This window comes from Panthera leo, chromosome B3 (assembly GCF_018350215.1).
Source record: "Panthera leo isolate Ple1 chromosome B3, P.leo_Ple1_pat1.1, whole genome shotgun sequence".
Lineage (NCBI taxonomy): Eukaryota > Metazoa > Chordata > Mammalia > Carnivora > Felidae > Panthera > Panthera leo.
The window spans coordinates 102,164,339-102,191,991 of record NC_056684.1 but is presented as its reverse complement, the minus strand read 5'-3'; the positions used below and the strand labels follow the sequence as shown (position 1 = coordinate 102,191,991).

General features: G+C 38.4%; 1 protein-coding gene and 1 pseudogene across 7 annotated transcripts in view; one reads left to right on the top strand and one right to left on the bottom strand.

Moving 5' to 3' along the window:
* Positions 1–27,653, bottom strand: part of FBXO34 (F-box protein 34) — an 87,813-nt gene that overhangs the window by 55,542 nt on the left and 4,618 nt on the right. The window contains exon 1 of one of the 7 annotated variants that reach the window (XM_042943319.1): positions 20,247–20,379. The exons of the other annotated variants lie outside the window; for them this stretch is intronic. The gene's annotated coding sequence lies outside the window, so the exon portion shown is untranslated. Of the gene's footprint in view, positions 1–20,246; positions 20,380–27,653 lie in introns of those variants that run through there. 7 annotated transcript variants of the gene reach the window in all.
* Positions 4,156–5,181, top strand: LOC122222738 (annotated as a pseudogene).

The window sequence follows — 27,653 nt, the reverse complement described above, 5'->3', positions numbered from 1 at the left end:
AGTCGGACACTTACCTAACTGAGCCACCTAGCCACCCCAAACGGGTAACTATCTTTATAAACACTTCAAATTTCATCTCATCTGAGGTCTTTTCCGAATGAATCAACACTTTAAGTTCCTAATAACAAGAAACAAATGAAAACAAGGGCACCTGGGTGGTTGAGTGGGTTGAGCAACCAGCTCCTAATTTCAGCTCAGGTCATGATTTCACAGTCCTTAAACTGAGCCCAGCATCAGGTTCCTCCATGAGCAAGGAGCCTTCTTAGGATTCTCTCTTTCCCCCTCTGCCCCTCTCCAGTTTGTGCGCACTCTCTCACTCTCCCTGTCTCTAAAGTAAAATGAAAACATCAGGGGCCCCTGGGTGGCTCAGTTGGTTAAGTCCAACTCTTGATTTCAGCTCAGGTCATGATCTTGCGGGTTGGGAGTTTACACCCCATGTCGGGCTCTGCACTGACAGTGTGGAACCTGCTTGGAATTCTCTCTCTCTGCCCCTCCTCCCTCCCAAAATAAATAAACTTAAAAAAAAATTTTTTTTAATATTTATCCAATGAAAACAAAAAATTGTTTATAAGTCTCTCTAATGTAAATTTATAAAACTTAGGATCAAAGTCATATTCCTACTGTTGCCAAATATCCTTTGGGTATAGATCTTTATAGTGATTCCTAAAGGGAATAGTAAAATTGTTAAATAGGTACATCACTGGAATCATGGTTGAAATTTGGCCAATGGATAAGACAACACAGACCAGTGAGTGAGGTCGGTTGTTCATACAGCCATTCACAGAGACACTGGTGGGCCATAAATGGAAAAAAAGAGACACGAATATATTCAAACAAGCTAACAAAGAGAAGCCCATTATATGACACAGTTTGCAAATGAGACATCCAACTCTGTAGTGATATCAAAAAAAACTTGCACCTCTCCTCTTTAGTGTTATTTTGTATTTTGAGTATTTTCAAAAGAGAATGATGAAGATTTAAAATAGCCGCTATCTTCCAAAGTATAATGCTTTGTGTCTCCTGTCCAATGATGTTAGCAAATCTACTTTTTCTTGACAAGACATGCAGAAATGGGCAAATGCTGAGTTAGTACGTTCATTTAAGGATACAGAATTCTGCCATTTTCACCCCCTGATGGCCAGTTTCTTAAAACCTGAGCACAACAGGACAACTAGAAAATAGCCTGGAATATGTCAGAAAACCAAGGAATAAAAGCTGCCAAAAATTGCAACTAAAATAAAGGACAACGGTTGGTTTTATTTGGTTGGTTGTTTGCTTTAGCTGAACAAATTAATTTGTCTTACAAATGAAATAAGTTACATATTTTAAAAATAAAATGTGTATGCAAATACCACTAGAGTATATAAACATTTATTTATTTTTTTTTAATATTTATTTTTGAGAGAGAGAGAGACAGCATGAACGGGGGAATGGCAGCGAGAGAGGGAGACACAGAATTCGAAGCAGGCTCCAGGCTCTGAGCTGTCAGCACAGAGCCCAACGCGGGGCTCAAACTCACCAACCCGTGAGATCATGACCTGAGCCAAAGTCAGATGCTTAACCAAATGAGTCACCCAGGTGCCCCTATAAACACATTTAAAAAACAAAAACAAAAAAACATCCTTTCCGAAACCTGACTGCCTGGTAAGTGGAGAAGGACTTAAAGCTGTTTCCAGAAATGCAATTACTGAAGATAAGCTTTATTTACATTTATGATACAGTCATAAAGGTATTTGGACTGTGGAAAGCAGAGAAAGTTTGAAACCCCCCCTTTGTTTTAAAGAACGATACCTGTTATGTATGAAGTAAGCATATTTCCAAATAGGAGGGAAACACAGATACTGATTAGAGCTATGAAAACCTAATAATGTGGGTGAAGAGTAAAGAAAAAAGAAATTTAAAATCTTTTTTCCAGTTTTACTTTTCTAGATTTAGGAAAATCTTTAACTTTTACATTTTAAAAATGAACAAAATGTGTATATAATCTAAAGGTTACCTATTTCCAGTATGACTTTTGAGTCCTTTTTATAACCCATTCTCTAAGGGGTCACACAGCCTGAACCTCTCCAGTGGCAGAAAAGGCATTCCACCAACAAAGACTGTTCAACTTCAGAGACTTTTACCAAAGGAAGGCATAGAGTGCTTTTCCAACCTCAAAATCTAAATGCAAAAGGAAGTTTATTTAATACCATCATAGTATTAGACCCTGGTACACTCAAGGTCACAAGTTCATGAGGGTACATAAAGCACATCTCACGTGGTTTTCGGCAGGTCACCAAGCCAGGTGACAAAACCAAGAACCTTTCTCAAGAGTCCACCTGGATTCCCAGTAGGGAAAGGAACTGTGATAGTTGCAATAGCAACCAAGCAAAAACCTGCTAGTTAATTCACTTGTGAATAAATTTACTATTATACACAGATCTCCTAACAAACTACAGAAATTTAAAAAACTGATCATTGTTCTGCTTTTGTTGTTCTCCTCTGTTACATCCAACGAGTGGCATTCTATCATATCAGAATAACCCAGGCCAATGTGGGTGCCTTCTGCTCCAGGCAATGAATGTACAATGCCCTTGACTATTATACTCCACTCTGCTCCAATGTGCTCAACAGACCCCTCACATAATTTAAAAGAAAAAAAAAATACTTCTCACCCACTTGGACACAGAACAAGAGCCTTCCAACAGGTCCAATGAAATAACTCCTTTACATCAGCCCCACAGGACCCATATGAATGACAGTCTTCAAGGGAAACTGAAATTGTCTCTGTCTTTACCACCCTTGTACCCAGACTCTTCTCTAAGGGCACATCTCTTCTCAGGCAGTTACCTGGCCTAGTAAACATGGCTTCCTGCCCTTTACACTTAACATCTGCCTAAACCTGCTGGTTCTCAACACCCTTTGCCCTCTTTTACAAATGTGATTATTTTTATTTGGGGGCAGGAAATGGAAGCAAGATGAGGAAGAAGGAAATTAAGGGGATTAAAAAAAAAAGTTCTCGTGGCTTCAAAAATTCCAAAAAATTTATAACTATGGAAATAGATAACAGGATCCAAGTTCTTCCCTTCCCAACAGCTCCCCACAGGCTACCACCTATGAAATTGGAAGCTCCAATCCTAATTTAGCTCCATGGGAGGGCCAGGGTGGGGGGAGTAACCAGTTATCGAATCCTAATTTGTGATATTTAGTAAAAACAGTAAATTATGATGTCACAGACTATTTAAATATAGTAATTTACACAAAAGACACCCCCCCCCAATGGTTAAGCAAAATATCACCTCAATTCCTGCAAAGCCTGGATTCTACTCTAAGAGTAGCCATTTTTTCTTCGCTCTATGACATTGGGTGAGTCACTACTTCTGAGTCTGATACTTCAGAGTTGTGGTGAGGATCAGATCCCTTAGCAGAGTACCCACTCGATAATATAATTAGACAGAATGGTCCTGTCTACTTTGTTCAAAGCAAACCAAAATTAGTGCTCACTCTTATGTAATCATTTTTCAACAACTTGGTCAGTTCTTGTAATGGTGTTAAGACATAGGTGGCATTTAACATTTTACTGAAAGAAAGAATAGCCTATGCTTAAAACGTGAGTTCTGTAGAGTCCTAGAAATTAACGCATATTAAAACATTTTATCGGGGCTCAGTCCGTTAAGCATCTGATTTCGGCTCAGGTCATGATCTCGCTCGCGGTTTGTGAGTTAGAGCCTCACGTTGGGCTCTGTGCTGACAGCTCAGAGCCTGGAAGCCCGCTTCAGATTCTGTGTCTCCCTCTCTCTCTCTGTGCCCCTTCCCTGCTTGTGCGCTCGCTCTCTCTCTCAAAAATAATGAGTAAACTTGATTATATAAAAAAAAAATTTATCTATTTATCTAGGTTGTTCTATTGTATCAGAATAACATAGGCCACTGTGGGTACTTTCTACCCCAGTCAATGAATGTACAATGTCCTTGACTGTTTCTCCTACTCTACTCTGCTCCAGTATGCTCAACATATTTGTTTTCATAGTTTATTCCAGAAAAGAAACATGAAACCATCTTGCTTAAATTAAGGAACATTAGGAGCAAACTTGCCCCAGAATCTCTTTACAAGCTCTGACACTTAGCTTCTTTGCTACTTCTTTTATTCACCAGAAAGAGATATAGATGTAGTTCAAATCACAGGCAAGTCCCTTACACTTTGATGTATGTGCCCAAAGACTAGTTAGATTTAGAAAGGACCTTCCCAAAGAAGGAAAACCAATTTCTTAGCCTTTAATCAATTCTTCTTTAAACCCAGGAAATACCATACAATTTGTTTCCCATAGCTAATAAGTAACTTAGCACTACTTTATAATTATTAAGCCTATTCTAGTCAGAGTACTCAGATTAGCTGCTAGCTATGAGAAAAATAACTACTAAAGGGAGTTTCCTTGAGGAGATTCCTCTATCCCTATACTTTCCCCCAAACAAGAGATGACAATCACTTGATGTGAGCAAGGGTGTATAAATTTCTATACTATTCTTGTTTTTTTTGTTTTTTGTTTTGTTTTTGTTTGTTTTTTTGCAACCAGGACCTGGCAGAATGACTACTGCAAAGAAGGGTGGCAAAAAAGAAGGGCTGTTTGGCTATCAACAAGGTAGTAACCAAAGAATACACCATCAACATTCACAAGCACATCCATGGAGTGGGTTTCAAGAAGAGTGCCCCTCGGGTACTCAAAGACATCTGGAAATTTGCCATGAAAGAGATGTGCACATGGACACCAGGTTCAACAAAGCTTTCTGGGCAAAAGGCATACGAAATGTTCCATACCACATATGTGCGCGGTTGACCAGAAAACGTAACAAGGATAAAAATTCACCAAACAAGCTGTATACATTGGTTACCTATGCACCTGTCACCACTCTCCAAAATCTACAGGCAATTAACGTGGGTAAGAACTAAATGCTGTCAAATAAAGGTATAAAACTGCAAAATAAATAAATTTAATGTCTATACTATTAGCTAGCCTAACATCATATAAATTTCCTACACAACCAAGCAGGAGCAAGCAGAAGCTAAGTGTACTAGATGGTCCAAATGTCTGATTCTAGCTGATAAAAAGAATTCCAAAAGTCATCTCCATTTGGATGTTCTGTTATTCAAACCTAGAAGCTTAGCTGAAATACTCTTACCAGTAAACTATTTTAAGGCCTCATGAAAGAAACTGTCATTTAAGAAACCAGAAACTGCAAGAAAGAAGGAGGAGGAGGAGGAGGAGGAGGAGGAGGAGGAGGAGGAGGAGGAGGAGGAGGAAGGGGAGGGAGAGGGGAAGGGGAGGGGGAAGAGGAGGAGAGAAATGGTCCTTCATGGTTGTTCTCATTAGACTTTCTGCACATTACTCTGCAACCACCTTGTCCTTCCTTGCTGCTGGAGCTATACCTACATCTTTCGGCCAGTCTGTTTGCCTGGTCCCTAGTTCCCTATGGCCACCTCTGCTGCTCTGTCTTCCTAGTGGTCCAATCACTGTTTTTCTTGTACTAGGACTGACCTAATGCCCATCTTCTGCTGTACTATCTGTCAGACAGCAACCACAGAGGTCGGTGGGGAAAGGGGAACGGTGGAACATGGGTTGAGGGGAAAGGGAGAACAGTGGAACACGGTATGTGTGACATGACTCATCTGTTCTGACCATCTATTCCATAACCTGTTCTAAGACTGTGCACCCTGGCTCACTCTGACAGACCTGTTCTTGGCCCAAACTAACCCTTTAGACTAGGTATGGTTTTCCTGGCCACCAGCCTTTTACCTAAAACTTTCTAATGAAGACAGAAGAATCTCACAATTATGACCATGCTTACAGAAAAGGAAATGAACATTCAAATGTCTCTTCCATACTTGGCACTGTGCTAGGTGCTTTCTCACTCAAGACCCACCAAAGGCCACTGATACAGCCTTCATTTTACATGAGGATACAATGGAATTCCACTACCTATGTATTTCAGAAGATAAAGCTAAGTGTACTAGATACTGCGTAACATCAATAAAATTCTTTTTAATGTTGCCCTGACAGGGCTGCTTTTCATTATGTGAAGAGTAGTCCACTGCAATGCCAAGGAATCTGGCTTACAACTTCTAATTAGCTATCAACTCACTTTACAAATACTGTTTCACTGGAGTGCCCAGATAGCTCAGCCGGTTCAGCGTCTCTGATTTTGGGTCAGGTCATGATCTCACGGTGTGTGGGATCAAAGCCCCATGTTGGGCTCTGTGCTGACAGCACAGAGCCTGCTTGGGATTCTCTCTCTCTCCTTCTCTCTCTGCCCCTCCCCCACTCGCTCACACTCTCTCTCAAAATAAATAAAATATGGAGGGGGGATTAAAATATTTTTTTAAAATACTGTTTCACCAAAAAGAAAAGGCCACACCTTAAATGGTAACTGGCATTATATACCTGTATAGAATTTAAATCAATTCTAAAATTTACAAAATAATAACCTTTGTATCTTCAGAATTACAAGAATATTTAGTATGCTCAACAGTGATAGTAACAGTTTACTAGAGAGAACAAGACATAAGAACATGTTATCAACCACAGGGATATAATCATTAAAATCCAGACTTGGAAACTCTAAAGGACCAAAAACCTGGTTTCTTTAATAAAGAAATTACCAGAAGAGGGATAAAAAAGAGGTAGTGAGGGGGAAGCTCTAAACTAAAAAGGATTTAAAAAGTCATTACCAACCAGCTGGAAGTTCGTGACCTTATGTGGATCCTGATAAAAACTAGGACATTGAGCTTTCCAGTGTCAAAGTATGGAGGAGACACTCAGAAAAGGCTCCTTGCAAGGGGAAAGAAAAGAAGGAAGAATAGGTCATTAGCCTTGGACCTCAGGTAGCTGAAGGAGAAAATGCGTTTGCTGTCTACCACATCTTTACATGTCTCAGTGACACATTTGTCCAAGTCACCAATCTGTCAAGGCAACAATCTGCCAGGTGACTGGTGGGATGAAGGTGAGGCTGACCAAGATGCATCCTCTCCCTATGCTGCCTTGTTGACTACCCAGCATGTAGCCCAGAGGGTGCAAGGAGCTGAGCATCACTGTACTCCACATCAAACTCCAGGCCACAGGAGGAAATAGAACCAAGACCCCTGAACCTAGGCCCAGTCAGTCCTCAGAGCCCTTGCCCACTCAGGAATGAAGATCAGGAGGATTGAGAATGTCACCCCTATCCCCTCCAATAGCACCCACAAGAATAGGGGTCATTGTGGTTGCGGTCTATGAGCAGGATTCCCAAATTATTGTCTTCTGTTAATAAATTGCCTTTGTGTAAGCTTTAAAAAAACTGTAACATTTGAAAAATAAATAAATATAATAAACTAGGACATGTGAGACAACTGGAAATTTGAACAATGGATATTTGATGATATCAAGGCTTGGGGGATAAATACATATACATTTTTTAATATATATATATATACATATATTTTAAAGAGTCCTTATCCTTTAAAGATACACTAGACTACAAATGAAATGACATCTGTGATTTGTCTGAAAATAACCCCAGAGGAAGAAAGTGGAAGAACAGATGAAAGAAAATTGAACACTGAGTTCATAACTGTCAAAGCTGGGTGGTAGGTACATGGGGGGTTATTACATGGATTTCATCTATTTTTATGTGCTTGAAACTTTCTGTAAATTAAAATCAAAGCACTTGGAAAATACAAATTATTTTCATGTAAATGAAGAAAAACAGGTCCTTTAAAAATGATACCACTACCTGAATATATCTGGGTTTTAGACAAAGTAAAGGAATTTGATGATACTAATATGGAGAGTAAAATTCAAAAGCTAGGCAACAGAGCAATCTGTTAATTTTGTTAGGTAAAACAATGGCCCTGTGGTTATGGGGGAGAATGTCCCTTTAAAAAAAATTTTTTTTAACCTTTATTTATTATTGAGAGACAGAGCATGAGCATGGGACGGGCAGAGAGAGGGGGAGACACAGAATTCAAAGCAGGCGCCAGGCTCTGAGCTGTCAACACAGAGCCCGATGTGGGACTTAAACCCACAAGCTGTGAGATCGTGACCTGAGCTGAAGTTGGACGCTTCACCGACTGAGCCACCTAGGTACCCAAAAATGTCCCTTTAAAAAACACATATTGATACATTCAGCACTAAAATGACACAATGTCTAGAATTTGGTTTAAAAATTGTTTTTAAATGGGGACAAGAATAAACAACTATGGCAAAATGTTGAAACTAACTGATATACAGGAGCTCACTGACTACTTTTGTGTGCATCTGCATTTCAAAAAGTAAATAATAATAACAGAAACAATAATAGATTCCAAGGACTTCCTCCACTATGTGGGAGAGGAAAAAACAAAAACAAAAACAAAAAACAAGATCAATAATTCAAACTAAAACCCCCTAGTTCAAATAAGGGTCAAGTTTGGAGAGGGTAGGGAGATAGGAACAACCACACAAGAGTTTTATATAATTCACCTGAATTTCACAAATAGTCAGAAGAGTGTGGTGAGGAAAGTCTCACAGTGTTCCAACATAATGGGGGTGTACTAGAAGAAAAAAAAAATTCTTTCAAGAACTATTTCCTCCTGCCAGTCCTGCCCTAGACATCGATTTATAAAGACACTTTCAACATTTTCTGAAATCCAAGAAGTAGGACTGTCAGTGTGTTTTGCATGGGAACAAAGCTTCCCTAACATCCTGAGCACATATGATTCTGATTGTACAGAGGTTTCTGGGAATGGAAATAGTATTTTTTCATTCCTAGTTTTCTGGCTGTGCTCCAAGACTACTTTTCTTATCAAGTTATCTTTAGTAAGATCCTTTGGAGGTGGGGGAGGAGAACCTTTCAAAGACTTTTATGAAAACATTTGCACATACACATTTCAGCACTTCAAGTAATGACACCAAATGTTTTTTGAGGTTCTAAAGAGAAAAACACAATCTAAAGTTACCTAATCGTACCAAAATCTCTGCTGTGGGCAATCATCACCATATCTAAATTGCATAATTATTATTGGCAAAGAGAGAAAAAAAATTAACACCTTCTGAGAATTTATCATATGCCAAGTATCTAGTATGTACTTTTAACTAAATCCTCATAACAACCCTAATAGGTGAGTATTATTATCTAAATATTACAGATGAGAAAAGTGGGCAGGCACTGAAAGGCTAAGTAACTTGTAAGTGACCTAAGTGTAACTCAGTGGCAGAACCAGATTTGAACACGAGCCCTCTGGCTCTTAACGTCTGGGCTGTTCTCTACTATACTACTCTATACCTTCAAACTTTTCACTCTAAAACGCAGGAAAGATGATTACTTGAACACTTCTAGACCCTATATCATTGGCTCTTTTCATAATCCTCATTATCTTTGAAATTTTACAATATTAAAAACATTTAAAACTAGAAGATCCTTCTTTAATGAAATTAAACTGTCTGAAGAGAACAGCAGCTATTAAAGGCATTAGCACCACTGACCAAGAATAATGGGGCCTCCCCAAACTGCTCACCTTAATGCAAAGCTCACCAGTTGACAGACCTTGTCTAGGCAGAGATCCCAATCAATTTTATTTTATTTATTATTATTATTATTATTATTATTATTATTATTATTTTGAGAGCGTGAGAGAGCACATGCAGGAGAGGAGCAGAGGGAGAGACAGAATCTTAAGTAGGCTCCATGCCCAGTGCAGAGTTCCGGGCTCGATCTCAGACTGTGAGATCATGACCTGAGCCAAAACCAAGAGTCAGACACTTAACCAACTGAGCCATCTAGGCACCCCCAAAATCAATTTTATACGGTTTCATTCTTCCATTTGATTGGTTAAATCAGAATCAAACATCTGTAACTTGAAAGAGACAAGAAAACAAAAGTTAAAGAAATGTGACAAAGGAAGAAAGAGAATTCATAAAACAGAACAGATCTTGTCAAAAGCCTTGTAATTAAGATCTTCAGAAACAGTCAAGATATTGCATCCATAAAGCAAAACACGATGCCGTGAAAAAGCAAAAAAGAATGAGAAAGACTCTTGGAAATAAAATATCAATTTAAAGAGGCAATATAGAGGAGGCGCCTGGGTGGCTCAGTCAGTTAAGCATCCAATTCTTGGTTTCAGCTCAGGTCACTATCTCAGGATCATGAGACTGAGCCCCATGTTGGGCTCTGCGCTAATAGCACAGAGCCTACTTGGGATTCTCCCTCTCTCTCTGCCCCTCCCCTGCTCATGCTCTCTCTCTCTCTCAAAATAAACTTTAAAATAAATAAATAAAAAGGCAATATAAAGTTTGAAGTTGTGAAGATGAAATCTAGAAAATAGACAAAAACAGAGACAAAAAATTACCAAAGGACCCACAGCATCAGTCCAGGAGATCAGCATTTGATTAGAAGAATTCCAGAAAGAACAGGGAATACAGTCAGTGGTATGTATTATAACAGCACTGGAGAGTGACAGATGGTAAGTACACTGGTGGAGAGCACAGTGTAACATATAGAGATGGTGAATCACTATGTTCTACACTTGAAACTAGTAACATTGTGTGTCAACTATCCTTCAATAAAAAATTAAACAAAAAAAAAAGAATTCCAGAATGAAAAGAAAAAAAATTGGAGAAAGTTTCCAAAAAAATATGTTTTCCCCAAAAGATGATTAAGTTAATAGATTTATAGAAGTCTTACAATAGGGCCCACTCAGTGCTCAAATCAATAGAGACCAACATCAAGACATATCATTGGAAAATTTCAGACAAGATCAAAAAGATACTAAAAGCTTTCAGAGAAAAGGCAGCTCATCTACAAAGGAACCAAGAATCAAACTGGCCTAGGAATTCTCATCAATAATGAAGGATACTAATAGTTGAGCAATGCCTTTAAAAATGTGACAGAAAATGATGTTCAAACCTAGAATTCCATTCCCAGCCACACTAACATTCCAGTTTAAGAACAAAATAAAAACCCTTCCAGACACGGAATCACTCAAAATTTACCTCCCACACATCTTACCTTAGTATGTACACTAGCAAAACAAAGCAATAATTCAAGAAAGAGGAATATATGGGAAACAGGAGCATAATGAAGGCAAGTCACAGGATGTCAGTTGGGCAGCAGTTCTAAATAAAGCTCACAGAATGGAGCAGGAAGATAGAGGGCATCAAGGAAGCTAACTATGAAAAAGGGAGATACTAGAAATTTGATATTATCTTTAAAAAGTGTAACTTAACTGTTTCATAGGAAGCTATAAAAGCAAAAAATGCCCCCCAAAAAAGAATACAAATGAGAATTCTGATATGGGGAGGTAATGGCATCCTGTTTTATCTTTGGAGAATTACCTTCTTCAGACCCCTAACACATGTGTTTCATATAGGGTTGACCCCATACCCATCTCTAAGAGTGTGCATGTGACCAGGCTGTTAACTATACCAGTCTATTCTCTCCACCTTGCCATAACTTGTTTGGAAATAAACACACAGCCTAGAATGGGTGGCGGGGTGGGGGTGGGGGGGTGGCAGGGTGTGAAGGATCCTGAAAATAAAGCTAAAAGGAGGAAATCAGACTGATAACAGCAAGAGAGCAACTCTTCAAAGCAAGGATTGAGCATGTGGATCCTGTCCTACTCTATCCTCCTCAGACTCTCAGTTCTTCGAACCAATTTTCTTTTCCACTTAAGTTATGGTTGAACTAGTTTTCTAACACTTACAAGGATTCCTATCTTATATACTCCTCTTTCAGAGCAGGAAGTCAAAAGACACCATCTATTGTTAGTGAAATAAAAATAAATACATAGTATTTACCAAGATGACCAGAGAGCTAAAAATAATGGCAGAACTACAGCAGAAAGAAGATGGGGAATGGGGTAGTGGTGTGAAGAAATAATTTGTAATGGGTCTCTAGGTCTTTCAGGCAAGACACTGTCTGCTCTTTGTTCTGGACTGTTATTTTCAAAGATGTTCATACAGCAAATGACCTTGCAAGATATAAAGTCTTTTCTTCAAGAACAAAAAGCAGACATGCTTACTATCTCCCTCTGGAGCAAAGGCCAGGCACACTTACTCCCCATTATAAAATATTTGAAATCTCTAAGCTCAGAGTTTTCTCCAGTAACAAAACCTACTATGCAAACAGGTATTATGTGGCCCTGTCTGCAGTGCCCTGTGGGAATTGAGGCTTAGGACACTGACACAAATGAATGCTGCTACTCTGGCTACTGCTACTGCTATGAGTAATAAACTGTACTTTATCTCTAACTGAGCCTTCCACCAGCATCCACAAAACTGGCAGGCTAACTTGTTAGCTTCAAGTAAGGTCAAATCTCAGATCCCTTATAATTCTTGACAGTTGGTAAATAAGAGTTAAACCTTGACTATCAAAGCAGAAAATCAATAGATAATGCTTAAAATTAGGAAACCAAGAAATGAAAGAAGTAAACTAAAAGAATCCACCAGAAACAACTGTTGTGGTTTCCCTGAAAAGGGAACTGAGGTGGGGAGGGGTGGGAAAAGGAACTAGTGCTTTCATCATAAACTCTCCTGAACCATCACATTTTTCCCTCACCATGAACATGCATTTGAGAAAAAACCCTTTGCTGGCTACTTCAAAAGGGGAAAAAGAAGGATTAAGAAAAAGCTTTTTTCAGTATTTCATCCCACTAAAATTGAATGGGAGTGTCAAGAAAAGGACCTCATTCAATATGATGTTCTCACCACAGTTCTAGAAACCCAAAAGGGACACAACTCTCACCAATGATCATTTCAGGCCAGAAAAGTCTCAATGTATCTCCAAAATAAGTACCTATGTCTTACTCTGGAGAATTTTTTTTTTTCCTTGAGAGAGAGACAGAGACAGAGACAGAGAGAGAAAATGAATGAGTGGGGGAAGGGTAGAGAGGGTAAGAGAGAGAATTCCAGGCAGGCTCCATACTGTCAGCATGGAGCCCGATTCTGGGCTCAAACCCATGAAACATGAGATTGTGACCTGAGCCAAAGTCCAACACTCAACCAACTGAGCCACCCAGGTGCCCCTGGAGAATTTTTTTTAAATAAAATGATTCTACTAGCTATGTACACAATACTATCCTACAACCCTTCCTATCATAAGAACATTACTGGGTTCAGCATATAAGTATGTATCCGTAAGCATGATTTCCTGCAAGTATAGGTTCTAATACACTCCCCATAAACCACCATGGTTTTAAAACTTAAATTAAAAATTAATTTATAATACTGGAAATACCCAGGTATGAGGCTCCTTAAGACAGAGCAGAAGTATTTTTACGGCAGGGGAAATAAAACACATCATCTTACAGACAAAAATACACAAACAGCTAATTAAGGTTAAAAAGTAACTCACATTAAAGAATAAGAATTTTCTAATCAAAATCTGAAATTACAAATGATTTTGTGTGGTACACAGGGGATGACTATTTACACTGGTATAATTATATACATATTCTAGGATCTAGAAAAGCTTTTCTCTTAAATCCAAAACAACAAAACCTACCCACTCTCTACCCCTCTATACCTATACTAAACTATACTTTCAATGCAGCCACATTATAATTTTTGCCATCCCACTGTATCTAATTTTTAGGGAAAATGAAGGAAGATCATACAAATTCTGCTCCAGAGATAAGCTAAATTGTTCTTGAGCTAAACTAAGTCTAAGTAATAGAAGATCTGGTTAGGAGCTAGCTCTGGTTCTATTTAAAATGTACTTTATTTAAATTGCATTGCTTAACTTTAACATAACATTACTGTTTCAATCGCAGTGGCCTCATTCAATCAACTTAAGTCATGCGAAGCTGGAGCAAATAAAAAGATAAAGGTCTCTGTGACATCAGAGTTCCACTACGCTGTTTCTCATTTCTTTTTCACTTCTAGGTGCTCTTAAGTAGGGAGACATTTTGTGCAGTGAAATTCCTCTATAGGTCACACTGCTCAGAATTAAATTCCAGCTTGTACACACTTGCTGGCTAAGCAAACTGCCTGTTTAACCTCTAAGACCTCTTAAGTTTTTTGTGAGAAAAAAGGGACAAGAATACATTCCTTATAGGGTTTTAATAAAGATTAGAAAAGAAAATATACATAAAATGTTTAGTATAGAGCCTAGTCAAAAGGAAGGAAGGAAGCTATTGCTATTGTCATTCCTCCCTTTGTGGAAAACCACCTCCAGTAGGAAATAAATGTTCCATCAGCACACAGCGGAACTCACTCAAACCTAGACTCTTTCTCATTAACCAAACCAGCACTGAAGGCTACGACAACTTCACCAAAAAGATGCTAGAGGTTTGAAGCAGATGATGCATTTCAGCAAAACCAAAACTCAGTCCCTTTTACACCGAGAATATAGTCCTTAAACCTTGCACAGGTTTGCCTTGGTAGCACAATGGCACACAGTGGTCTCCAAAAGCAAAACTTTTTAAATAATGAAGACAGTACTTTCAAATATAAATTTTTAACATAAAAATTGGGGTGCCTGGGTGGCTAGCGTCCATTGAGTGTCTGACTCTTGATTTCGGCTCAGGTCACGATCTCAGGATGAGATGGAGCCCGACATCAGCCTCTGTGCTGAGCGTGGAGCCTGTTTAAGATTCTCTCTCTCCCTCCCTCTGCACCTCTCCTACTCGTGTGCATACTCTCTCAAATGCTTGCTGAGCATTTATGAGTCATGTAGAACACAGCGGACAAATAGTCAAAGCCCCTAAAGGAACTACCACTGGTGGTGAGACAGTAAATAATAATCATAAGTAAATTATACAGTATATGTTTCAAGGAGGTAGTTGTTATGGGAAAAAAACAGACTAAGATAAGGAAACTTGGAAGTACAGGGAGAGAGAAGCAGTTACCATTTTAAACAGTGGTCAGGGGCACCTGGGTAGGTCAGTTGGTTAACTGACCGACTCTTGATTTCGGCTCAGGTCACGAACTCATGTTTCTTGAGTTCCAGCCTCGCATCAGGCTCCGTGCTGACAGTGTGGAGACTGCTTGGGATTCTCTCTCTCTTCCTCTCTCTCCCCCCTATCCTGCTCACACATACACACACACTCTCTCTCTCAAAACAAACTTCAAAAGAATTAAATTTCAAAAAATATACTTAACAGTGATCAGTACAGGCTTAAGAAGGTGATATATAAGAGATTCGGAGGAGGTGGGTAGTAAGTTAGGCATGAAGATTTACCTAATAGTGTTCTAGGCACAGGGAAAGGCCAATGCAAATCCTAACATAAGCCTACCTGATTAACACCATCACCACTACCTAACCATAAGCAAAAATGTCAGCTATTGCTATTTGGTCCCTCAACAGTATCTCCCTCTCTGCCCAGACAATCTGTGCTAGCAAAATCAAATGAAAGAAATCAATTTATCTATTCCTGAAATCATTATTACACTGTATGCTAGCTTGGATTTAAATTTTAAAAAAGAAATCAATTTATAAATTTTCATTCAACAAATGTTTACTGAACTGAACACCAACTATGTGCTAGGCACTGCTTTCGTGCTAAGGACACAGGAAGGAACATGGCAGGCACCACTTTCTATTCCAAATTATGAAGACCTCAGGAAGGGGCCCGAGGAGGACTACAACTACAAGTATAGGGAATATTTTTGTTTTCCTGTTCTTTGGCTTATCAGAGCTTCATTGCTTAAAACAACAACGACAACAACAACTTGACCTCGAGATAAAATGGGAGGATACCATACTAAATCTTAAAGTCTCTATCTTTAGAGCATAGACATTGGCCCTTTAAGTTTCTTTACCTAAATAGATGATAATTTCAAAAGTACTAACCATGACATTATACTAATAGCTTCTCCCCACTGCCCTTGAAGGACTAACACATTGCTACTGACAGTCTAATCATTTTTCTACCACTTTCCCAAGATTCACTTCAATTCAAAAAAAAAAAAAAAAATGATCTACCAAGTGCAAGGTTCAATGGTCTGTGCCATGATAGCTAAGAAAGAGGGCTCTGCTCTCCAAGACATCATCATGTGGTTTGGGAAAACATATGTATACATCCTTTTTTCTAATGTTATTTCCTACTTCAAAAGTAAGTGCAGCTCATAATACCACCTGGTTGTATGGAAAATTACTATGAAATTTTTTCCTGAAGTTCCCACCAAAAGCTTATTTTATAGAGTTAAAAACCTATTTTAAAAATATTATTCTATAAAAAAATTACAAGTTAGTAGAATATATTTATATAATTTATCTGAGCCCACATAGCAAATGGAGAATAAAAGCATAGAAAGTTGGAGCACCTGGGTGGCTCAGGTGGTTAAGCATCCAACTCTTGGTTTTGGCTCAGCATGATCTCACAGTTCCTGAGTTCAAGCCCCATATCTGGCTCTGCGCTGCCAGTGCAGAGCCTGCTTGGGATTCTCTCTACCCCTCCCCCATGCACACATGTGCACACACGTGCATGGCTCTCTCTCTCTTAAAATAAACCACCTTTGGGGAGAAAAAAGAAGCTCAGAAAGTTAAGAGAAACACAAGAAATTTTTATTATAGAAAAGGAACTAAATGGAATAGATTTGTTGATTACTTTCTTTTTCCCCAATTAAGTTAAAGGGTACTTTAAGATTTAAGTTTCTACATGTTAAGGAATGTACAAGAGAAAATAAAAGGAAAAAAAAAAAAAAAAGCATTTTAACCTTGTGCCCTATTCTACATTTAAGAGAGAAACTCCTGAAAAACACATTACTCGCTTGTCTTCCTGTCAGTTTACTGTGAAGTATGTGATACTGGGAGATAGTGCAGTTCAGTTCCAGACCACCGCAATAAAGCAAATGCCAAAATAAAGCAAGTCAAATGAATTTTTTGCTTTTCTAGTGCATATAAAAGTTAAGTTTATGCTATGGTGTAGTCTATTAAGTATGCAAAAGCATTGTACATACCTTAATTTAAAAATACTTTATTTCTAAAAAATGCTAACCATCATCCGAGCTTTCAGCGAGTCTTAATCTTCTTTGCTGGCAGAGGGTCTTAACCTCTACATTGATGGCTGCTGACTGATCAGGATACTTCTGATCAGGCAATTTCTTAAAATAAGACAACAATGAAGTTTGCCATACTGACTCTTCCTTTTACAAAGGAGCATGCTGCTTGAACTCCTTTACAAATTGGAGTCAATCCTCTCAAAACCTACTGCTGTTTTATCAACTAAGTTTACATAATATTCTAAACCGTTTGTTGTCATTTCAACAATCTTCACATCTTCACCAGAAGTCAATTCCACTCCAAGAAACCACTTTCTTTTCTCATGTATAATAAGCGACTCTTCACCTATTCAAGTTTTATCCTGAGATTGCAGCAGTTCAGTCCCATCTTCGGGCTGTACTTCTAATTCTAGTTCTCTCGCTGTTTCTGCTACCTCTGCAGTTACTTTCTCCACTGAAGTCTTGAACCCTCAAAGTTATCCATGAGGGTTAGAATCAACTTCTTCTAGATTCCTGTTAATGTTGATATCCTGACTTCTTCCCAGGAATCACAAATGTTCTTAATAGCATCTAGAATGGTGGCTTCTTTCCAGAAGGTTTTCAATTTTACTTTGCCCAAATCCATCAGAGGAATCACTATCTATGGCAGCTACAGCCTTACAAAATGGATCTCTTAAATACAAAGACTTGAAAAAAAAAAAAAAACCCATAAATAAATAAAAATAAAGACTTGAAAATAGAAATGGCTCCTTGATCCATGGGCCACAGAATGGATGTTGTATTAGCAGTCATGAAAACATTAATCTCATAGTACATCCCCATCACAGCTGTGATATTTTAATATCTGAGCAGTAGGTCTCACTCACTAGTAGACTGAAAATATTTGGTAAACCATGTTGTAAACAGATCTGCTATTATCCAGGCTTTTTTGTTCCATGTATAGAGCATAGGACCCAGGATTTTTGGAATGGTAAATGAGCACTGGCTTCTATTTAAAATCATCATTAGAATTAGCCCCTAACAAGAGAGTCAGCCTGTCCTTTGAAGACTTGAAGCCAGGCATGGACTTCTCTTTAGCTATGAAAGTCCTAAAAGGCATCTTCTTCCACTATAAAGCTATTTCATTTACATTGAAAATGTGTTATTGAGTGTAGCCTTCATTAATCATCTTACCTCCATGTTCTGGGTAACTTACTACAGCTTCTACATCAGCAGTTGTTGCTTTACTTTACTTCTCACTTTTAGATTATCAAGGTGGCTTTTTAAACCTCACTAACCAACCTCAGCTAGTTTCAAACTTTTCTTCTGCAATTTTGTCACCTCTTTCAGCCTTCAAAGAATTGAAGTGAGGACCTTGCTCTGGATTGGGCTTTGGCTTAAGGGAATGTTGCAGGTGGTTTGATCTGTCCGGACCACTAACTATCTTCATATCAGCTATTATAATAAGGCTGTTTTGCTTTTTCTCACCATTCATATGTTCCCTAGAGTTAACACTTTTAATTTCCTCAAGAACTTTTCCTCTGCATTCAAATCTTGGCTGTGTGGCACAAGAAGCCTAGTTTTCCGTCTGTCTCAGCTCTGGACATTCCTTTTTCACTAAGCTTAATCATTTCTAGCTTTTGATTTAAAAGTGAGAGATGTGCAACTCTTCCTTTCACTCGGAACACTATGAGGTCACTGTAAGGTTATTAACTGGCCTAATTTCAATATTGTGTCTCAGGCAACAGGGAGGCCCGAGGAGAGGGAGAAACAGAAGAACGGTTGGTCAGTGGAGCAGCCAGAACACACATTTATTACTTTCACCATCTTACACGGGCACAGTTCATGGCACCCCAAAACAATTACATCAAAGATCACTCATCACAAATCACCCAAATATAATAATGAAAAAGTCTGAAATATGGAAAAATTACCAAAATGTGACACAAACACACAAACTGATCAAACACTGTTGGAAAAATGGCACCAAGTTGCCACAAACATTCAATTTGTAAAAAATGCAAAATCTGCAAAGTGCAATAAAATGAAGGGTAGTAAAACAAGAAACGCCTTTATTTATGGGTATGGCTAATGAAACATTAAAAATGTTGCGAAGCGGCAGCTCTAGAAATCTTCCTGTAAAAAGGCTGGCATGTAACCTTCATCCCTTCTTGCATCCTGCGGTGTGGAATGGGCTGCAATGGCTGGAGATTCAACTAGCTCAGTGAGCACACTAGGCAACAGTGGAGCAGTAATAGTATGGAAAGAACCAAGGAGTGGGGGAAGGAATAAGGACCAGACTAGAGGGCTCTCTTAACCGCAGGGTTTGTTATATACAATTGTTAAAACTCATCAAACTGTTTAATGTCTGTGCAATTTACTGTATTCATTATGCCTCCAAACAAAACAGAGAGAGAAATACCACGAATGCTATACCAGCCCTAGACCAACTACCTGAATTTTTATAAGAGAACTTTGTTCGTTAACCCACTGATAGTTTAGTTCTATCACTAATAATACACTCTTCATATAACAATATGTATAGGACAAAAATCAAGTAAAAGTCAATATGGTAGCATGTAGGATACACTTGCATTTTTTTAAAAAGTAGGGAGAATAGAATTGTTGCCTCCAGTGAGAGGAAAAGTGTGCCCAACAGACAGGGGAAGAGAAAACTCACTTTTTACACCTTTTGCATTTTGAACCATGAACACATTACCTACCCAAAAAATAAATGTTCTTTAATCCTACTAAATATTCTACTTAAATTTTTTGAAATTTTCATATATGCAAATTTTAATGATTTGAAGACTTATATTGACTTTAGTTTCAACATGATCTCTCACTGGACTAATTACCCAAAAACCACTAGACACAAACATGACAAAAGAAAATGGTGAAAGGGGGGAAAAGGTAAGGACAGTGCAGAGAACTCTTCTTTCAAGGAAAAAAGACAAGAAACCATTTTAACCAAAAAGAGAAGCATTGGGGGCATTCTACTGCTAGAAACATATTATTTATCTTTTAATTTCTCATTATCTGCTTTCATTAAGAACAAACAAAAGCAGCTAGCTAAATCAAAAAAGGCCAACAGGCTTTTTCTCAGATTAGCTGAAAGAATCATACAAAAGGTTCTTTCTTGCTAGGGAAGTATAGATTATAAACAGTTACAAATAGTAACTATGAAAGTCTGTGAATCAGATTATAAACTGAAATAAAATGAAGATTTCTGAGAAATTTATCAAACTGACCTTCCGTGGTTTTCTTTTCTCAACACTTAAAATTTGCATATGTTAATCCTGTTACTTTTTTCATGGTATAAACAACGTAATAAATTTTTACCTGATTCTACAGGAAACAAAGATTAATAACTGCTGGATTTATTGAAGAAGCCAATTAAGAAGGTTTTTTTTGTTTGTTTGTTTTTTAACGGGGCGCCTGGGTGGCTCAGTTCGTTGAACGTCCGACTTCGGCTCAGATCATGATCTCACGGTTTGTGAGTTCGGGCCCCGCATCGGGCTCTGGCTGACAAACTCAGAGCCTGGAGCCTGCTTTCGATTCTGTCTCCTTCTCTCTCTGCCCCTCCCCACGTGTGCTCTGTCTCTCAAAAATAAATACATGTAAAAAAAAAAAATTTAAGACAGTTTTTTTTTAATGTTAAATAAACATTATCAAAGTATAAAAATTATAAAAATATTTTATACTATGCAGTCTTACAAATATATGCAACTAGAATGTAAAGTTATGTTTTAATTTCAGGAAAACTTACAACCTCCTGATAATAAAAGAAAAATGTGAACTTCCAGAAGTTAATATATTTTAGGGCTCAATAGGTTAACTGATTTTGGCTCAGGTCATGATCTCACAGTTTGTAAGATTAAGTCCCACTTTGGGCTTTGTGCTGACAGCCTAGGGCCAGCTAGGGATTCTCTCTCCCTCTCTCTGCCTCTCTCTCACAAAATAAATATTTAAAATATAGATATTTATTTTAGTAAATAAATATCCAAACAAAAACAATCTTATTTAATGATATTTGCCAAAAAGGGAAAGAAAAACCCACAAGGTGTTAAACAGTAAGACAAAATATATTCTTGAAGACCACTACTTGCCAAAGATTATATAGAAGATTTGTAAAATAGTGCCAACAGAAAAAGTAACAGAAGTTAACTAACGCACTTAGCTTAATGCCTGGCATCTAAAACATACTGCAAGTTTTTTAGTAAATGAATAGTAATAAGGAGGCCTTGAAATTCCACAAGTTAAAAATGTTGGTATATAGCTATTTTATCAAGATAACCATACAATGTGTTAAATATCACACAGGCAAGAAAATATCAAATGAAAGATAGGATTCCTAAAGCATAAAGCCGTATGATCTTCTTCAGACATATTTTCAGGATCCATTTTCGTAGTCCTCTTTGTAGTAATCCAAATGAGCTAAAACATTATGGATGGCAGAAAAGCTCTTCATCTAAAAGACTGCTCCACTAGAGAAACCAATCCCCTAGAGCTAAAGTGACTAGTGTGTAAAAAGTGCCGAGAACCTCCAGAGAATAATCCTGATGACTGAACTTGAAATAAGATCTCTTGTCCTACTTAGGAAAACAAGTTTGCCACTCTTGGTTCCTGGACAATAGAGCAAATGTGTCCTTTGAGACTTCCTAATCAAACTCAAATTTCATCTTCAGAAACTCTAGCTAATCAATAATTCCTTACTATAGTTCCAAGAATGATCTTACAGCTTCAAGTACACTACTTTATAAATCAAATTAAATTCTTTCATTTTCAAGAACCAAATAAACATTTCAATACACAAACTCCTACCACTGAATCTGCTAGGTGTCTAAGTTAACCAGCAGAGTAGAAAACAAAACAGAATTTCAAAAAATTTAAAGCTATAAATTTAAATAGCCCAGGTATATCCTTAAAGATGGGGGGGGGGGGGGAAGATAGGTCTTTATGTATCTACAATTTAGAGACATAAGATATGAAGCTTAGCATTTACTAAGGGAGATAAACCTAATGACACACAGGAAACAATTAGAGAACAGTAAACAACAGTATATGATGAAGTGCTAAAGTGCTAAGTGGCTGAGTACTCAATATACACAGTGGGAGTTCGGAAAATAAACTGCAGAGGGATTGGAGAGTCCAAGGAGGTTTTATGGGAACAGACTCCTCATAATGAATGATTACATCTGAAGAAATAGAAAGGGAAGGCAAAGCTGAGGAAACTACCTAATTGAACCCCAGGTTTGTTCCAGGCAGTCCTAGAAACATGTGAGGAAGAAAGATAGGACAGACTATCTTAGGGAAAGTCTTAAAAGCTAAGGGGTGCCTGGGTGGCTCAGTCAGTTGAACATCCGACTCTTGATTTTGACTCAGGTCATGATCCCAGACTCATGGGATTGAGCCTCATCAGATACGCACTGGGCGTGAAGCGTGCTTAAGATTCTCTCCCTCCTCGGGGCGCCTGGGTGGCGCAGTCGGTTAAGCGTCCGACTTCAGCCAGGTCCCGATCTCGCGGTCCGTGAGTTCGAGCCCCGCGTCAGGCTCTGGGCTGATGGCTCGGAGCCTGGAGCCTGTTTCCGATTCTGTGTCTCCCTCTCTCTCTGCCCCTCCCCCGTTCATGCTCTGTCTCTCTCTGTCCCAAAAATAAATAAAAAACGTTGAAAAAAATAAATAAATAAATAATAAAAAATTAAAAAAAAAAAAAGATTCTCTCCCTCCTTCTCCCTCTGCCCCTCCCCTGCTTGCACACACACTCTCAAAAAAATAAAAGGAAAATTTTTAAAAAGCTGTTAAATGTGATGCAGGAAAGTAACATCCCAGTGGGGTTTTTGTTCAATTGACCCAGCAAGTGTACAAAAAAACTGAAGAGAATAATGGATTTATGAAAACTACAGAGACAGTTATAGAAATCTAAACCGAGAATAATTGGTTTAGATCTGTGCTATCCACTATAGAAGCCACTAGCCACATGTGGTTAATGAGCATCTGAAATCACCAGTCTGAACTGAGATGAGATTTACATGTAAAATGAACATCGAATTTCAGACTTGACATGAAAAAAAGAATGCAAACTATCTCATTAATTTTTATATTGATTACATGTTGAAATCATGGTGTTTAGGACATATTATGTTAAATAACATACGAAAATTATTTTCAGATGCTTTTACCTTTTTTAATGTGGTGAACTAGAAAATTTTAAATTACATACAGCTCACATTAAATTTCTACTAAAAGGCACTGCTCTATGGTTATCTCAACTTTTCTGACCCTCCCATTCCCATGATTTGAAACAATTTTAACATGTACCCACATAAATATGTATATACTTCTAGGGGAGCCTGGGTGGCTCAGTCAGTTGAGCGTCCAACTTCGGCTCAGGTCATGATCTCACAGTCAGTGAGTTCCAGTTCCACACCAGGCTCTGTGCTGACAGCTCAGAGCCTGGAGCTTGCTTCCGATTCTGTGTCTCCCTCTCTCTCTGCCCCTCCCTCCTCTTATGCTCTGGCTCTCCTTCAAAAATAAACATTAAAAACAATTTTTAATAAAAATACGTACATACTTCTATATTTTACATACGTGCATGTACTACTGAACTTCTTTATTTTACATACAGTGTAAAACATACACAAAAATACTAAAAGTATGCAAAAATAACTATAAGTTCTAATACTTTTCTTTTTGCAACCCAATGGACTATCCCATATGCTCCAATTTGGAGGCCAGGATGTTAACAGAGACTTTGATCAGGGAAAGACAAATCCAAATGAAAAATTCACTAAAATGTGATGACTGATGGACTACGGGAGCAAAGGAGAGGGGATGAATTAAGGATGACATATTGGACATCTACTATTTGCTATTCAGCACCCTGTGGCCCCTGACTTTCCCTCAGGGAAAAAAAAAAAAAAAAGCTAAGCCATCATGCTGTTTAGGTAGGAATGAACCTAACCTCAGCTCCAGGGGTAGGTTCAGGCTGGCTAAACTAGTTACCAAATATTTCTGGCCTTAGTAGTTGGTTCAGAAATGTCAATATGACCCAAAGTCAATGAGATACATGAAGACATCTATCTGCTGGGGCTCCTGGGAAGAGAAACTCTCTTCAAGCTATAGTTCTTAAGCTGAAGCACACAGATGCCCCAAAAAGTTTGGGTATAGAACTCAGGCTGTCTAGAAGCTAAGATGAGGGGGAGAAGATATCTTTAATTTTACTGAACTTAATTTAACTGACATTTAGCATGCCCTTTTGTGAATTCAGTCAAAAGACCACAATATTCTGTAATACCAGTCACTCTGTCACCAGCAGAAATCACAGATAGTTTCATATCACATTATCACTGCTTGCACTTATAAATAATGCCAATGTTTATCACTACTTGGAAATTATTAGACCCATACTAAATCTTATTATTTAACAAAGAAGCAATTCTATCTTATAATTTTTAAAAAGTATTTTGATAATGGTATTTTAATACAATTGCTTCTCTTTGTAGACCTATATATTTTATTTTAAAATAATCACAAAGGCCCTGGACTCCTGCCTGGGTGGGCTCAGTAAGCTGAGTGTCTGACTTTGGCTCAGGTCATGATCTCACGGTTTGTGAGTCTGAACCCCTCATTGGGCTCTGTGCTGACAGCTCAGAACATGGAGCCTGCTTCAAATTCTCCCTCCTCTCTCTGCTCCTCTGCCACTCGCACTCTGTCTCTCTCTCTCTCTCTCTCAAAAATAAATAAACATTAAAAAAAATATCACAAAGGCCCCCAGCCTTTGATGCAATGTGATTTCTGCCCAGTACTCCAAATGTCAAAGTGGAGAAATTCAGTGAAGCCTGAGTACAACAGCAGGAATAACTATAACCACAGCATAGAGAATGGGGAAACCACAGCATAGAGAATGGGGAAAGAAGACCCTGTTGAGCTTGACCCTAGTCTGGCATGGTGAAGTGACACGAGAGATGTAAAATAAGTGGAAGACAACTGGTGCCCCCCTCTTCTCCCCAAGGTGGGGTGGGATCGGCCTGCCTTGAGGGTCACCAGTGAAATACTATTACTCTTTTTTTCAAAAAAAATTTAAGGGGCGCCTGGGTGGCTCAGCTGGTGGAGGGTCCAACTTTGGCTCAGGTCATGATCTCACAGTTTGTGAGCTCGAGCCCGACATTAGGCTAGCTGCTGTCAGCACAGAGCCTGCTTTGGATCCTCTGTCCCCGTCTCTGTGCCCCTCCCCCACTTGCTCTGTCTCTCAAAAATAAACATTTTTGTAACAATTACAATGAAAATAAATAAATAACCCAAAAAAGGGGTCCTGTAGGCTTCAGACTGCCAAAGGGTTGGATGAAGGAACAAAGGTCAGGCCCTACAGCCTCTGCTGAAACACTCACCCTTCCTCTCTGGATTTGATGGCATTAGCACCTAGAGCTTGAGCTGCTGACAAACATGCTGGGACCACAAAGGGACCAACACATCAGAAGCAGAGCTCATTAAATAACGGAAAAAAGAGAAAGATGAGGTTCTGATCACATAAGTACAAGTGGATCAAGCTTCACCTTTGAACTTTTCAATATTATGAGCTAGTAAATTTGAGTCAGTTTTTTGTTATACCCAGAACATAAAAATCTGGTACAATTGAGAGCAGTAGTTTCCATCTCAGGAAACTAGAACAATACCCATGGTCTTTGCACAGAAATAGCAAAATCTGAAAAGACTTTGCTTTGTTACACTGAGGGAATCTATGGAAAAGGAGTTTAGTTTTTCACAAAGTGAATGTCACTACTCATTCCAACCCATCCTCACCTTCCTGTTTTTCAGAGGCTGAACTAAAAATGACATTTTCTAGATGCCCTTTAAATTAAGGTCTCACATTTGACCTAAGAGCAGACACACCTACATAAGACATGGGAGCAGAAAGTAACATCAATGGTAGTTCTGCCCAAGGAAGGTAAACCACTACTACTACTTCTCCTTCTCCTACTCCTTCTTTTTTTAAAGGTAAGTACGGTGGCAGCAGCTTTCTGATTCAACAGCACAGTCCACACTGGCAGTAGCCCCCTTAGCAGGCAAATTCTGCAGTGTCGTTCTGAGGTTTGTTCCTAGAAGCTCATCTACTCTATTCATTCAGCCCAAGTGTACATCTTTCTTTCCTAATAAATCCCATGTGCTACAACTACTTAGAACAAATGCTCTTGCTACAGACTCTTGAACAAGTACAAAGTAAAGAGGGACACATAAAAAGCAGCATACTATTAGCAGTTAGAAACCTAACAAGGGTTAACAGCTTATGGATACAGATGTAGCAAGGACCTGGAAAGAATTATAATTGAGAAGCCCAAAGAGCTAAGGGCCAGATAACAAGGAGCACAATAAAGAGTCAAGACAGAGCTCTCAATAGTTTAAATCTGGAAGAGAAAGAATTGCCAGCAAAACTGAGAATCAGAGATAGGCAAAGAACCAAGAAAGGAGAGGCCTCAAAAAATGAAGAAATCATCGACACAATTAAGTACCAGATATGACAAACAAGAGAAGAATTTAATGTTTTTTATATTCCTTCCTTCTTCAAAAATTATCACTGGATATAGAATAATGTTTATACTCACTCCAAAATTGGGTCCAAACCACCGTTCTCTGCTAGTGTTGTTTAATACAATAACTTCTAATTTCTAATCAGTCTATTTAAATTAAAAACAAAACAAAACAAAACACACACACAACTCTTCTCTGGATCCCAAAACAAAGGTCCAATTCAAGACTCACACCTAGGAAGCTTTCTCTGGCAGTCCCATTTGCCTCCTCTTAATTCATATAACATTTATCTCTTTTTGGACACCTGACTATAACCCAAACTAAATTATAAGCTTAAAGAGAGTAGGAGCTGTGTTCTTCTTTACATTCTGAACACCTAGCACAATGCTACTCAAGTGTGCTAACAAAGCTAGCCCTTTGAACGGGTATTTTCAGAAGAAACTGGTGGAAATAAGACTGCAGAAGATTAAAAAGTTAATTAAATTGACTTGGAAGGTACATGAAGGAACTTCTTATAGTGATGGTAATGTTCTATTTTTTTTTTTTTCTTAATGTTTATTTACTTTTCAGAGAGAGACAGAACATGAGTGGAGGAGGGACAGAGAGAGAGGCAGACACAGAATCCGAAGCAAGCTCCAGGCTCCAAGCTATCAGCACAAAGCCCAACGCGGGCTCAAACCCTGGAACCGTGAGATCACTACCTGAGCCGAAGTCGGACACTCAACTGACTGAGCCACCCAGGCGCCCCAGTAATGTTCTATCTTGTCAGGGTTATAGGTTACAAAGATGTATGAATTTGCCCAAACTAAGGGTATGGTATACGTAAGATCTGTACAATTTACTGTATATAAGTTCCACCTAAAAACCAAGTAAACAAATAGTTCATGATGGGCACACTGAAGTATTTAGGAGTAAAATATAGTTACTTTGAAACACAACAAAATATAAGATAAATTGATGAATGAATACAGGAAGAGAGAGGGATGGTAGGTTGGATAGATAGATAAGTATATAAGGCAAAATATAAATTACAGAATCTAGGTTTGCAGGTACTTGGGTATTCAGTTGTTCAGCAAACAATTCTTGCGACTTTTCTGTGACTAAAATTTTCCATAATAAAATGGCAGGGAAAGAAAACAAAAGTGGAAATGAAGGCTGTGAGTTTGTCAATTTAAGAAAAGGAACAAGGAAGGAAGGAAAGAAGGAAAGGAGGGAGGGAGG